Genomic DNA, 14,031 nt, shown 5'->3' on the forward strand with positions numbered 1-14,031 from the left:
ACTCAACTTAAACAGCATTCAGATCAAGAAACAGGATGTCATCAGCTCCCCTCCCCTCACCCCCCACAAGCCCCTTTCCAGTCACTTTCTCCACAATGATAACCACTGCTGTGTCTTCTAACAGCACAGATTAGGTTTGCTTGTTTTTGAACTCTACATAACTGGAATCACACAGTGTTAGACACACTGTGTCTGCTTCCTTTGTTTGATGTTTTTATGAGATTCATTTCTTTCATTTGCTATTCTAAATGCTGAAGAGTAACCCATTGTTTGTCCATTTTGCTGTCCCTGGGCATTGGATAGGTCTCGGCTCGGTTTTCGCTGTTAAGAAGAGTGCTGCTCTGAACGTCCCTCTCCAGTGTTCCGTGAACATTTGTGGCTTTCTGTTGGATATACACCTGCAAATGGGATGGATTGCTTAAGAGGGCTACAGTACAGTTTTTGGTTTTAGCAGACACTGCAATTTATACCAATTTACACACCCGCCAATACTAGCCCTTTAATTTTAATATTTCTCTGGGTGTGGAGGTGTAGCATTGTGGTTTTAATTTGCATTTCCCTGATGCCTATAAAGTAGAACACTTTTTCATATGCTTACTGGCCCTTTTTTTTTCTCTGTGAAATGCCCAGTCAAGTCTTTTGCCTATTTTTCTTTTGGGTTGCCTGCATTTTTCTTATTGGTTTGTAGGTATTCTTCTTCTTCTTTTTTAAAATATTTATTTGGCTTTGCCTGGTCTTATTTGCATCACTTGGAATCTTCGATCTTCCCTGCGTCATGTAGGATCTTTAGTTGCAGCATGTGGGATCTAGTTTCTTAACCAGGGATTGAACCCAGGCACCCTACATTGGGAGTGCAGAGTCTTAGACATTGGACCGCCAGGGAAGTCCTGGTTCGTAGGTATCCTTAAATGGTTTGGTATGAATTGTTTGTTGGATTTGGCCCTGGATATACATTTCCTCCCTCCCCACCCATCCCTGTTTAACTCTCTGATGTCACCTCCCACTGCTTTATCAATTGCTCATTCCTTCCCTGAAGCGGGACTGCCTTCTTCCTTGAATATGCCCTGCCAGGCACATTCCCACCTCATGCTCTGCTCTAGCTCCTGCTTATGCCTGGACTCTGCTTTCCCTGCATCCGCAGAACCCTCTCCCTCACCTCCTGCAAGTATTTGCTCCAGTGTTACCTTCTTAGTGAGGCCTTCCCTGATTTACATCTTTGGTCTTATAAGGCGTGTTACAAGAGCTATCTGCCACCCTCAATCCATTGTTTTCTTTCTTTTTCAAAACTTTGCATTTTGTAAAAATTTAAACATACACAGAACTAAAAAGATTAGTATAAAGGCCTTTTCTCACGTATCTAATATCCAACAGTTATAATTATCAACAGTGTTGCAATCTTATTTTATCCATAAATACTTTCTACATTTTTAATATGTAATACTGATCCATATTCAAATTTCCCATTTGTCTCAAAAATGTTTTGTTACATTTGATATGTTTGAATAAAACTCTAAACAAGATGTACCTGTTTTTACTTTTTTCCATAACAATTTGCTTGTTATGGAATATATTTATCAAATATATCAAAATGTATATATTTTGCTTACTTATTATTTTTCTGTCCCTCTCCCATTAGAATATCTATTCCATGTGAGCAGTGATTTTTGTCTGTTTTGTTCTTTGTTGTACCTCTAGCTCCAAGAACATTTCCTAGCACTAAATAGACATAAAATAAATGTTTGGAGAAGGAATGAGTGAATATGTTGGCAAGATGGATGTAATAGTGCAAGGGGTATGCTGTGTCAACTTGGTGAGATCTTTATTTTCCCTCTCTAAAACTTTGGGCAACTTCTCTGAGCCTCAGATTTTCTCATCTGTGAAGAGGGACCGATAACACCAACTTTTCAGGGTTATTTTGAGAATTAGACAAGACTGAGTGCGTAGCACCTCACACTCTCTGTGTGGCTACTAGTTTTATTTTTCACTGTAACTGCCTTTGTTAGCCATATCTGTAAGGAACAAGCAGATGAAAGGACTGCAGTGGCAAACTTAGCCTTGCCCAAGAGAGGTCTGATCTTTGTCCCTGGCTCCTAGGAGGTAACAGCTAAACCCCTTGGGATTTTCTGAGTGATAGGAATGTCTTTTTTATTCAGTGTCACACTGGATAGTATGCTATTGAAGTGTCTCCTGGTGCACCCTTTGGGCCCCTTGATATCTGCCCTGCTGAGATGAGGGAGAGAGCTGAATGCTGAGTTCAACCACATGGTCAATCAGTTAATTATGTCTTCATATGAAGTATCTATAAAAACTCTGATCAATGAAGACTGGGTGAGCTTCCCTGTTGGCCATGCTCCATTCATACTGTCACACATCAGTGATGGGAGGATATATGTCTTGAGGGCAAAGAAGCTTTATGTTTGGAAAATTCCCAGACTCTTCCCTATGTGTCTCTTCATTTGGCTAATTTTAATATTCATTGTTTCCCTGTAATAAACTATAACCGTGAGTCTAAGCTTTCAGTTAGTTTTGTGAGTCCTTTCAATATATGATCAAGTCTGAGGGTGGCTTTGGAAACCCCCTGAATTTCAGTTTGTGTCGTAAGTGAGGACAGCCATGGGAGCTATGCTCTTTAACTTTACATTTGGACTCTATTCTGGTGTTCAGTGTCAGAAATTTGGGGAGACTTGGCACTCTGAAGCACTCTACCCTTAAAGCTCATCTTTGGGCCAATTGCAAGTAGTTGGTGTTAGGAGAAGTGGGATTCAGGATAATGACCCTGACTCACTGAAATAGGCAGTTTGGGAAGAGAAAGGATGAGAGATCAGGGCTTGACAAACCTTTGATTCCTGAATGGCCATGGGGCCACCTGTAGGGTAGAATGGGTGATAGGTGGTACAACTGTGCTGTAATCAGTTACTGGAGGTAACTACAATAGAATGTTGAAAAAGCTACCAATAGAATGTTGAAATGATGAATCCATCTCCTAAGGAGTTAGCTCATTGGATGCACGAAGAAATGTAAAGTAGTAAAGAAATGTAAAATAATCAGTTCTTTGCTTATTGTTATTTGTTGTTGTTGTTTAGTCACTAGGTCGTGTCCAACCATTTGCGACCCCCATGGACTCAGCCTGCCAGGCTCCTCTGTGCATGGGATTTCCCAGGCAAGAATATTGGAGTGGGTTGCCATTTCCTTCTCTAGGGATCTTCCTGACCCAGGGATTAAACCCCCACTGGCAGGTGGTTTCTTTACCACTGAGCCACCTGGGAAGCCCCTGTTATTTATAAAGAGCTAATATAACAGTGAGGAGAGGGATGGTGAATCCCAATGACCAAGCTTGGATTTGGCTGGTCTACATTTCTGCCCCCAGCCTTAGGACCGCTACCACTGGGTAAAGTTAAACTGAAAGAAGAAATAGTGTTGTGTTACATCCTGGCACTAGAACAAAACTGGATTCTGGCCATTCTGTGTTACAGACTCTAGCCTCAGGGCCCTGAGCAAAGGCAAAAGAAAACTAGAAGAAAGTCTGGGTAGATCTTGACACAAAACTTGAATCCCAACCTATCCATGGGACAGCCTGTGGCCTCAGGGCTGCTGCCACCAGGTCAGGTTAAAATGAAAGTAAGAGAAGGTAGGGGTACTTTCTGATGCTGGGCAAACTTGAATTCCAGCAGGCTGAGCTACAGTCTTGGTCTCAGTCACTTCCAATGAGAACAGTTACACTGAAACACCAGCACGTCATTGTATATGTGTACAAAGGGAACAGCTTTCATTTCACCTCTCTGAGTTGCTGGAAAATGCAGAGCTTAGTCTAAAGTCAGGTTGAAAGTGACATTAACAAGTACTTTTGCATGGTGTCTTAGAATACTAAATGTGGTGTCCAGAGATCTGCTTTTAAATCCCTTCTTTACCATTTATCATCTTTTTGACTTTGGAATTCATATTGGCCTACTTGGACTCCAAGCAGAATACTGATGCCTGACTGGCTTAAACACAAGAAATTTATTTTTTCACAGTTCTGGAGGCTAGACTACAGTACCAATCATGAGATTGGTGCATGAGACCTTTCTGCTAGGCTTGAAGACTGTGTCCTCACATGGCTCTCTTCTGTGTGTGCACACAGAGAAAGATGTTGCTGTTGTCTTTTCCTCTTCTTGTAAAGACACTGGTCCTAGAGGGTTAGGGCCTCACCCTTATGACCTTATCCTACCATAATTATTTCCTTAAAGGCTTATCTCCAAATACAGTCACATTGGGGGTTTAGGACTTCAGCATATGAATTGAAGGGAAAGCAGAAACAATTCAGTCCATTATGGGAATGTTTAATTTTAGTGTATATCTCATATTGTGTTGCTGGGTAGGTCTGAAGATTAAATAAGAAGATATATGTAGTAGACACTTAGTATTTGAGTTTTTTAAAAAAATACTTATTTGCCTGCACTGGGTCTTAGTTGTGGCCCATGGGATTTTTAGTTGTGGCTCACAAGATATATATATATTTTTTCAGTTGCAGCATGTAGGATCTGTTTCCCTGACCAGAGATCGAACCCAGGCCCCCTGAATTGGGAGTGTGGAGTCTTAGTTATTGGACCACCAGGAAAGTCCCTAGTTACTATTTGGTTTTTAAAAGTATATAATTTTTTAGTCCTCTGCTATGCATTGCCAACTGAGAAGAGGGGAGATCATGAGTTTAGAATTTATATAAGTAAATTGAGCACATCACATGTAATTTGATTCTATGTTGATTTTCAGCTTATAAGTTGATTTTCAGCATTTGTGAAAACATGTAGGGGTGTTTGAAAAAGAAAACATTCATTTCCTGAATTTACAATGCTTTCTTTTCACTACAAACACAAATGCTAAATAAGCCACTTTTAGTCATGACTAGTGGGTTTGAACATCACCAGAAAGTGACTGATGTTAGAGATCTTTGAAATCTATGAGGCGAAGCACAAAGGTAAAGCATTTGTGTTATTTTTATACCCTGTATCTCTCGTCAAAAGGCTTTCAGTTCAGTTCAGTTCAGTTGCTCAATCGTGTCTGACTCTTTGCAACCCCATGAACCGCAGCATGCCAGGCCTCCCTGTCCATCACCAACTCCCGGAGTCCACCCAAACCCACGTCCATCGAGTCGGTGATGCCATCCAACCATTTCATCCTCTATCATCCCTTTCTCCTCCTGCCTTCAATCTTTAAGGTAGTTAAAAAAAACAAAACACCAAAGCCTCTAAATGCATTTGGTTGTTTCAGTTAGATTTTTTAAAAAAATTTGATTGGCATATAATTGCTTTACAATGTTGTGTTAGTTTCTGCTATGCAACAGTGTGAATTGGCTTTGTGTATACAGATATCCCCTCCTTCTTGAGGCTCCGTCCTGCCCCTGCACCCCACTTCTCTAGGTCATCACAGAACACTGGGCGGAGCAACCTGTGCTACAGCGGGTATCTGCTCTACCCACGGTGGTGTGTATGTGTCAGAGCTGCTCTCTCCCTTCGTCCCACCCTCTCCTTCCCCCTCTGTGTCCCTCAGTCCATTCCCTACATCTGTGTCTCTACTCCTGCACTGCAAATAGGTTCATCAGAACCATTTTTCTAGATTCCAGTTTCAGTTTTCTGCGGCTCATTGAACCGTCATGGGGTACTGGGGCTAGCAATTCGAGGGATTTGTCATTTGTGTGACTGAGAGAATAAGCCACAGCCAATTAAAAGAACTTTAAGCCTGACACTTTTTTTGTGTGCAAATCTGACACATGTAACCTAGACTGTGTACATAACCAACTTCTCAGTCTGTGCTTTCCGAATAACACTTGCCACACAATCCAGATAATTTTTATCATGTGAAAAACATGGTGCATGTTTTTCACAAATATGTACAAAAATCCTAATTCAATTTTTCAGCAAACATTAGGTATGTTCTTGCCATGAGCCAGGGGTCTAATGCTTTCTAGCCAAAGTCACCTGGAACATATCACATTGTACCAGTTGGACTTATTACTCACCGTAGCAAGGGACGGAGAAGGCAATGGCACCCCACTCCAGTATTCTTGCCTGGAAAATCCCATGGATGGAGGAGCCTGGTGGGCTGCAGTCCATGGGGTCGCGAAGAGTCAGGCACGACTGAGCGGCTTCACTTTCACGTTTCAGTTTCATGCATTGGAGAAGGAAATGGCAACCCACTCCAGTGTTCTTGCCTGGAGAATCCCAGGGATGGGGTTGCACAGAGTCGGACACGACTGAAGTGACTTAGCAGCAGCAGTAGCAAGGGAGAAAGCCCGTCATAAGGGCCCGAGGGACTTCTCAGCAAGAGGGTATTGGAAGGTGACTATTACAGGACTTGATTTGTTTTAGGTGATTTTGTGGAGGGACTAAGGAAGCAGGAATTTGAATTGGATGTCAAGAAGCTAGTTCATTCTATGAAAAAAATACAAGTGGAGAGAAGCCATGTGTGGTCAGGCCACTCAAGACAGCTACATCTCCCGCCCACCCAGTGCCTGCTTCACCTGCGCCTACACAGCTGAAAGATCTCCCTGTGTATTTGCCCCAGGCCTGTGCTGGTGATTCTTCTTATCAGAAGGGCCGTGAGGGCCGTGCTCCTCTGCTGGTTTCCCTGGTAAGGAATGAGCCCACCTGCCATCATTTCCCCTGTAACTGGTACCTCTTCCCTCCCTCTTCCCCTGGCAAAGACTGCCACCATGTTCTGCTGCTTTCTGCCGCACCCTATGAAGTGTCGCTCCAGGAGCTTTCTTCAGATGTGTAAGCTCCCCCATCCGTTAATCTCTTCTGATGACTCCAGTCTCTTTCTTGGGTCTTGAAGCTGGGCAAGCACAGACGTCATGGTCTTCAGGGCACAGCTCAACAAGCCGTCGGGATGGCAGGGGTGGAGGGCTGACTGTGGGAGAAGGTACACAAAATTAATAAAGCAGAGTGTTTATCTTGTTCATTTGGGGGGTAGGATGGGCAAACAGTAAGTCATTTATCTGAGGTGGATGGCTTGTGGAGTTAGTGGTGGTAAGAAAGGGTGAGGCAATAGGTTGGGCCCAGATTATAGAAGACCTTGAGTGGAGGAAACGGGGAGTCACTGAATCAGTTTGAGGGGGTGCCAAGAATCACAACTCACAGCTCATGCTCCTAACAGGGTAGGAGTTTTCATACTCTTCTGACCATGTTGCAATAAGAGATACATTTTACACCAAAACCTAGTACACACACACACACACACACACACACACACACACAGAGCTGAATTTTAACAGAACACGACTCAGCCTTACTATTAGAGCTGCCCTCTATTTTTCCATTCCATTTGACTACACTTCACCTCTCTCTATGCTACTTCACTCTGTTCTATTTCATGCTGGCTTTTATGCACCCAATTGATTTTTCTTCCAACTCAGAAATGGCCTGAGGCCTGAAAAATATTGTTTTTAGAAGATGAATCAGTGTGGTGAGGGGAAATAGGAGTAGGAGGGCTGTTCATAGCACAGCAATAGTTCATTTACCAAAAAATTAATTAATTCATTCGATCAAAAGCATTTATTAAGTATCTCCTACATACCAAGCATGAAGATACAAGGATACCCAGACCCAGCAGGGCCCTTGGAAAGCTCATGGTCAGCAGGGAAGACAAGGAGTCAGTTCACTGCTGCAAGTCTTTAATAGTCAGTGGTGAAAATATTGCAGGATGATCTAAACTGCCTGAGAAACATAGGGAAGGCTTTACAGAGAAAAGGGCATTTGGGGTGGTTCTTGAAAACTAAGTTTGCCAAGGCGAGGGGACTGGTGGAACGTAACCTAAGGGAAAGTGTCATGTGACAATGACAAGCAGGTCTGAAAGCACAGAGTGTGATCTGGGTAGGGTTGCCAGATTGAGTAATAAAAATAGAGTGCCACCAGTCAAGTTTGAATTTCAGATAAATAATTACTAAGTTTCAGCATAAGTATATCCCATCAGTCTGGGAGGGACACGACATTCTGTGTGATTGGAATATGGGTGAACCTTGGGGTGTACTGGGATCATGCTGTGAAATGTAATGAGAGAATAAAGAAACTCCCCTGTAGAGTCAAGCTTCTCCTGAAGGGTAATTTGAGAAATAATTGTGGAATGCTTGGAAAGAAATTAAAAAAAAAAAAAACCACTGAAAAATACGCAACCCTTGAGTCTTTAGCTTATTAAAAATAAAGGTAGAATCACAGTAGGTGGGATGATTATTAATTATTAACCATTATTAATTGTGTTTGAGGAACTGTTTCTCACCTTCTCTCCTGATGCCTTTGTCCCCATGTTTAGTTGAAAAGAGGGGAATGAACACATTTTGCCATGGGTACCAGTTTCTTATTACAGTCTAGCCTGAAGCCATATTTAGGTTGGTAATAGTCATGGAATGAATAACACATGTGTGATCAGTCAAGCGAATCTTTTTTCTGTTTAAGCAATTTCCCAGATGTAATAGAGACAGGTTGTCTACCTTTCATCCTCTCCCTTCTGCCTGCCCTCCCCAACCCCCATCTCATCTACTCTTCAAAATACTGTAAGGGTGGCCTCTGGCAGGCATGTGATGGGGCAAGTAACCCAAGCTGGACCAGGTAGTCTTCAGTCTCTCTTTTGGTAGTTGTAATTGTGACTTTAAACTCAGGAGCTCAGGGTAGCCGTGTTTTTCTTCCTGCCATATGGACTGGAAAACCAGAGGAAGCCAGTCAATATTGGGGGCAGGGTGTGGAGACCTGTGCAGCCTTTCAGTGAAGGAAGGATCGAAAGAGTGTGAGCATTTGGATTAAAGCAAAAACATACTAGAATGAGAAAGTGAAGAATGAAGAGACACAAAAGAGGAGAGAGAGGGAGACAGAGACAGACAGACAGACAGACAGACAGACAGATAGGGTTGGTTACATTCCATCTTTGAGTTTTGTGCCCTTTTACCTTCTGATTCCTTTATGTTTAAGATCACTTTGATGGATTCTGTGACTTGAAATGAGTACTAATTTAAAACCCAGATCACTGGAAACCGTGGCACTTGTCAATCTCTTGTCTCTGGAGAGTGAAGACCAGAGAAAGGGGATCCAAGCCTCAACACTGTCATGGATGAGGGGAAAGGAATGTGATTTTTTTTTCAGGACAAAAGGAGAGTTTTATCTCTTCCTTCAGGAGACATGATTTCTCTCCATTTCCAGGCTCTGTGAAATAAGTCACAAGGTGTATCTGTCTGCAACAGGACAGTCTGAGCATTGCTTGCCATTCAGTGCTCACAAAAGGAAAGTATGAAGACTGAGGAGAGTCAAGATAATGTGATTTTTACAGATTGAAGATTTGTGACAATCTTGAATCAAGAAGTCCATCGATGCCATTTTTCAAACAGCATTTGCTCACTTTGTGTCTCTGTGTCCCATTCCGAGATTAATCCCTGAGCCTCTGGAGAGGGAGCACTGACTCCAAGACCCTGGACAACCAGAGAAGTAACCCTGGGGAGCATCACATAGTGAGAACTCTCACAAAGGAAACCACGTGAATACAAGACCCGGCATCACCCAGCCACCAGTGGCACCCTGTGCAGGAAGCCTTGTCTAAATAACAAACAAAACAAAAATACAAACCCAGTCTTCAGCAGACAGGGTTACCACCTCACTCAGCCTTTCCCATCAGAGGGAAAACAAACGAACAAACAAACGAAAACAGCACAAATCTCACCCTAGATGAAGCTTACACAAACCACTGGACCAACCTTAGGAGGGCAGAAACCAAAAGGAAGAAAGAATTCAACCTTCAAGCCTGGGAAAAAGAGAGTTCAAACACAGTAAGTTAAAAAAAAAATAATGAAAAGGCAGAGAAACACTACACAAATGAAGGAACAAATTACAAACACAGAGGTACAAATGAATGAAGAGGAAATAGGCAAACTACCTGAAAAAGAATTCAGAATAATGATAGTAAAGATGAAAACAAAATGAAAACAAAATGGAGACAATGCAAGAATCAATTAATAAAGACCTAGAAGAATTAAAGAATAGACATACAGAGACAAACAACACGATTACTGAAATTAGAAATAGTCTAGAAGAAATCAGTAGCAGAACATCTGAAGCCGAAGAGTGAATCAGTGAGCTGGGAGATAAAATGGTGGAAATAACTTCTGAAGAGCAGAATAAAGTAAAAAGAATGTAAAGAACTGAGGATAGTCTCAGAGACCTCTGGGACAATATCAAATGCACCAACTTTCAAATTATATTGGTCCCAGAAGAAGAAAAGAGAAAGAAAGGGTATAAGAAAAATTTTGAAGAGATTATAGTTGAAAATTTCCCAAACATGGAAAAGGAAATAGTCAATCAAGTCCAAGAGGTGCAAAGAGTTCCATACAGGATAACCCAAGAATAAACACATCAAGACACATATTAAATCAAACTAACAAAGACTAAACACAAAGAAGGAATATTAAAAGCAGCAAGGGAGCCTGTTGGCTGGAACCACCATCTTCCAGTAATTCGCCAAGATGACCAACACAAAGGAGAAGAGAAGGGGCACCCGCTACATGTTCTCTAGGCCTTTTAGAAAGCGTGGAGTTGTCCCTTTGGCCATGTACATGCAAATCTACAAGAAGGGTGATATTGTAGATATCAAGGGAATGGGTACTGTTCAAAAAGGAATGCCCCACAAATGTTGCCATGGCAAAACTGGGAGAGTCTACAATGTTACCCAGCATGCTCTTGGCATGTAAACAAACAAGTTAAAGGCAAGATTCTTGCCAAGAGAATTATTGTGCCTGTTGAACATATTAAGCACTCTAAGAGCCTAGACAGCTTCCTGAAACATGTGAAGGAAAATTATCAGAAAAAGAAGGAAGCCAAAAAGAAAGGGATTTGGGTTCAGCTGAACCCAGCTGCTCCACCCAGAAAAGCACACTTCATGAGGACCAATGGAAAGGAACCTGAACTGTTGGAGCCTATTCCCTATGAATTTATGGCCTGTTGGGTGTAAAAGTAAAGACCTGGACTGCACAAATGCTTCTCTTGAGTAGAGGTGTTGTGTCCAAATTCAGTGGGTGACGTGTTTTCAAATCTAGTGTTTCTTCTTCCTGAAATATGTAAGATAGTTTGTTGTTCAGTATGTTCCATTGGTTAATAAATTGCCATATATTGCCAAAATAAAAAAATAAATTGCCAAAAAAAAAAAAAAAGCAGCAAGGAAAAGCAACAAGTAACATACAGGGAAACCCCATACATTTAACAGCTGATGTTTCAGCAGAAACTCTGCAGGCCAGAAGGGAATGGCAGGATATATTTAAAGTACTGAAAGGGAAAAATCTACAACCAAGATTACTGTACCCAGCAAGGATCTCATTCAAAATTGTTGGAGAGATAAAAAGCTTTTCAGACAAGCAAAAGTTAAGAGAATTCATTGCCACAAAAACAGCTTTACAACAAATGTTAAAGGGACTTATATAGTAAAAAAACACAAGAGAAGAAAAAAGATCTACAAAATCAACCCCAAACAATTAAGAAAATGGCAATAGGAACATATATCAATAATTACTTTAAATGTAAGTGGATTAAATGCTCCAACCAAAAGACACAGACTGGCTGAATGGATACAAAAACAAGACCCATATATATGCTGTCTACAAGAAACCCACTTCAGACCTAAAGACACATATAAACTGAAAGTGAGAGGATGGAAAAATATATTTCATGCAAATGGGAAGCAAAAGAAAGCTGAAGTAGCAATCCTCATATCAGACAAACCAGACCTTAAAATAAAGATTACAAGAGATAAGGAAGGACACTACATAATGATCAAGGATCAATTGAAGAGGAAGATATAACAATTGTAAACATTTATGCATCCAACATAGGAGCACCTCAATACATGACAAAGACTAACAGACATAAAAGGAGAAATTGACAGTAACACAATAATAGTAGGAGACTTTAACACCCCACTTACACCAATGGACAGATCATCAAAACAGAAAATGAATAAGGAAACGCAAGTCTTAAATGACACATTAGATGAGATGAATCTCATTGATAAATTCAGGATATTCCATCCAAATGCAGAAGAATACACCTTCTCAAGTGCACATGGAACATTCTCCAGGATAGACCATATCTTGGGTCACAAATAAAAACTCAGTAAATTTAAGAAAATTGAAATCATATCAAGCATCTTCTCTGACCACAATGCTATGAGACTAGATATCAATTACAAGAAAAAAAAAAACCTGTAAGAAACACAAACACATTGAGAGTAAGCAATACACTTCTAAACAACCAACAGCTTACTGAAGAACTAAAAAGTGAAATAAAAAATTTCTAGAAACAAATGACAATGAAAATACGACAACTCAAAACCTATGGGATGCAGCAAAAGCAGTTCTAATCGGGAAGTTTATAGCAACACAATCCTACTTCAAGAAACAAGAAAAACATCGAATAGACCACCTAACTTTACACCTAAAACAACTGTAAAAAGAAGAACAACCCCCCCCCCCCCAAATTAGTAGAAGGAAAGAAATCATAAAGATCTGAGCAGAAATAAATGAAAAAGAAACAAAATAATAGTAAAGATTAATAAAACTAAAAGCTGATTCTTTGAGAAGATAAACAAAATTGACAAACCTTTAGCCAGACTCATCAAGAAAAAAAGACAGAAGAATCAAATCAACAAAATTAAAAATGAAAAAGGAGAGGTTACAACAGACAATGCAGAAATACAAAGGATTATGAGAGACTATTATGAACAACTATGTGGCAATAAAATGGATAACATGGAAGAAATGGACAGATTCTTAGAAAAGTTCCATCTTTCAAAACTGAACCAGGAAGAAATAGAAATTATAAACAACCCAGTTACAAGCACTGAAATTGAACCTGTGGTCAAAAACCTCCCAAAAAACAAAACCCAAGGACCAGACGGCTTCACAGGAGAATTCTATCAAACATTTAGAGAGGAGCGAATGCCTATGCTTCTAAAACTCAAAAAACTGCAGAGGAAGGAACACTTCCAAACTCATTCTACGAGGCCACCATCACCCTGATACCAAAACCAGACAAAGACAACACATAAAAAGAAAACTACAGGCCAATATCACTGATGAACATAGATGCAGAAATCCTAAACAAAATTTTAGCTAACAGGATTCAGAAACACATCAAAAAGCTCATACACCATGATCAAGTTGGGTTTATTCCAGGAATGCGAGGATTCTTCAACATACACAAATCAACCAATGTGATACACCATATTAACAACTTAAAAGATAAAAACCACATGATAATCTCAATAGATGCACAAAAAGCCTTTGACAAAATTCAGCACTGATTTATCATTAAAACTCTTTAAAAAATGGGCCTACAAGGAACCTACCTCAACATGTTGTTGTTGTGTTAGTCGCTCAGTCGTGCCTGACTCTTTGCAACCCCATATACTGCAGCCCACCAGGCTCCTCTGTCCATGAGATTTTCCAGGCAAGGATACCCATTTCCTTCTCCAGGGAATCTTCCCACCCCAGGGATTGAACCCAGGTCTCCTGCACGGCAGGCAGATTCTTTACCGACTGAGCTACAGGGAAGCCCCATAGTAAAGGCCATATATGCTAAGAAAACATAAATGCAAAATGGCAAAATGGTTGCCTGAGGAGGCCTTTCAAATAGCTATGAAAAGAAGAGAAGCAAAAGGCAAAGGAGAAAAGGAAAGATATACCCATTTGAATGCAGAGTTCCAAAGAGCAGCAAGGAGAGATAAGAAAGCCTTCCTCAGTGATTAATGCAATGAAATAGAGGAAAAACAATAGAATGGGAAAAACTAGAGATCTCTTCAAGAAAATTAGAGATACCAAGGGAATGTTTCATGCAAAGATGGGCACAATAGGGACAGAAATGGTATTGACCTAACAGAAGCAAAAGCTATTAAGAAGAGGTGGCAAGAATACACAGAAAAACTATACAAGAAAAGATCTTCACAACCCAGATAATCACAATGGTGTGATCACTCACCTAGAGCCAGACATCCTGGACAAAGTCAAGTTGGCCTTAGGAAGCATCACTA

The 14,031-nt window shown here is 40.8% G+C and overlaps 1 pseudogene; it reads left to right on the forward strand.

Moving 5' to 3' along the window:
- Positions 1-9,902: 9,902 nt before the first annotated feature.
- On the forward strand, positions 9,903-11,006 carry LOC110137859 (large ribosomal subunit protein eL21 pseudogene; annotated as a pseudogene).
- Positions 11,007-14,031: the final 3,025 nt, after the last annotated feature.

The sequence above is a fragment of the Odocoileus virginianus genome, chromosome 7 (assembly GCF_023699985.2).
Source record: "Odocoileus virginianus isolate 20LAN1187 ecotype Illinois chromosome 7, Ovbor_1.2, whole genome shotgun sequence".
Classification (NCBI taxonomy): Eukaryota; Metazoa; Chordata; class Mammalia; order Artiodactyla; family Cervidae; genus Odocoileus; species Odocoileus virginianus.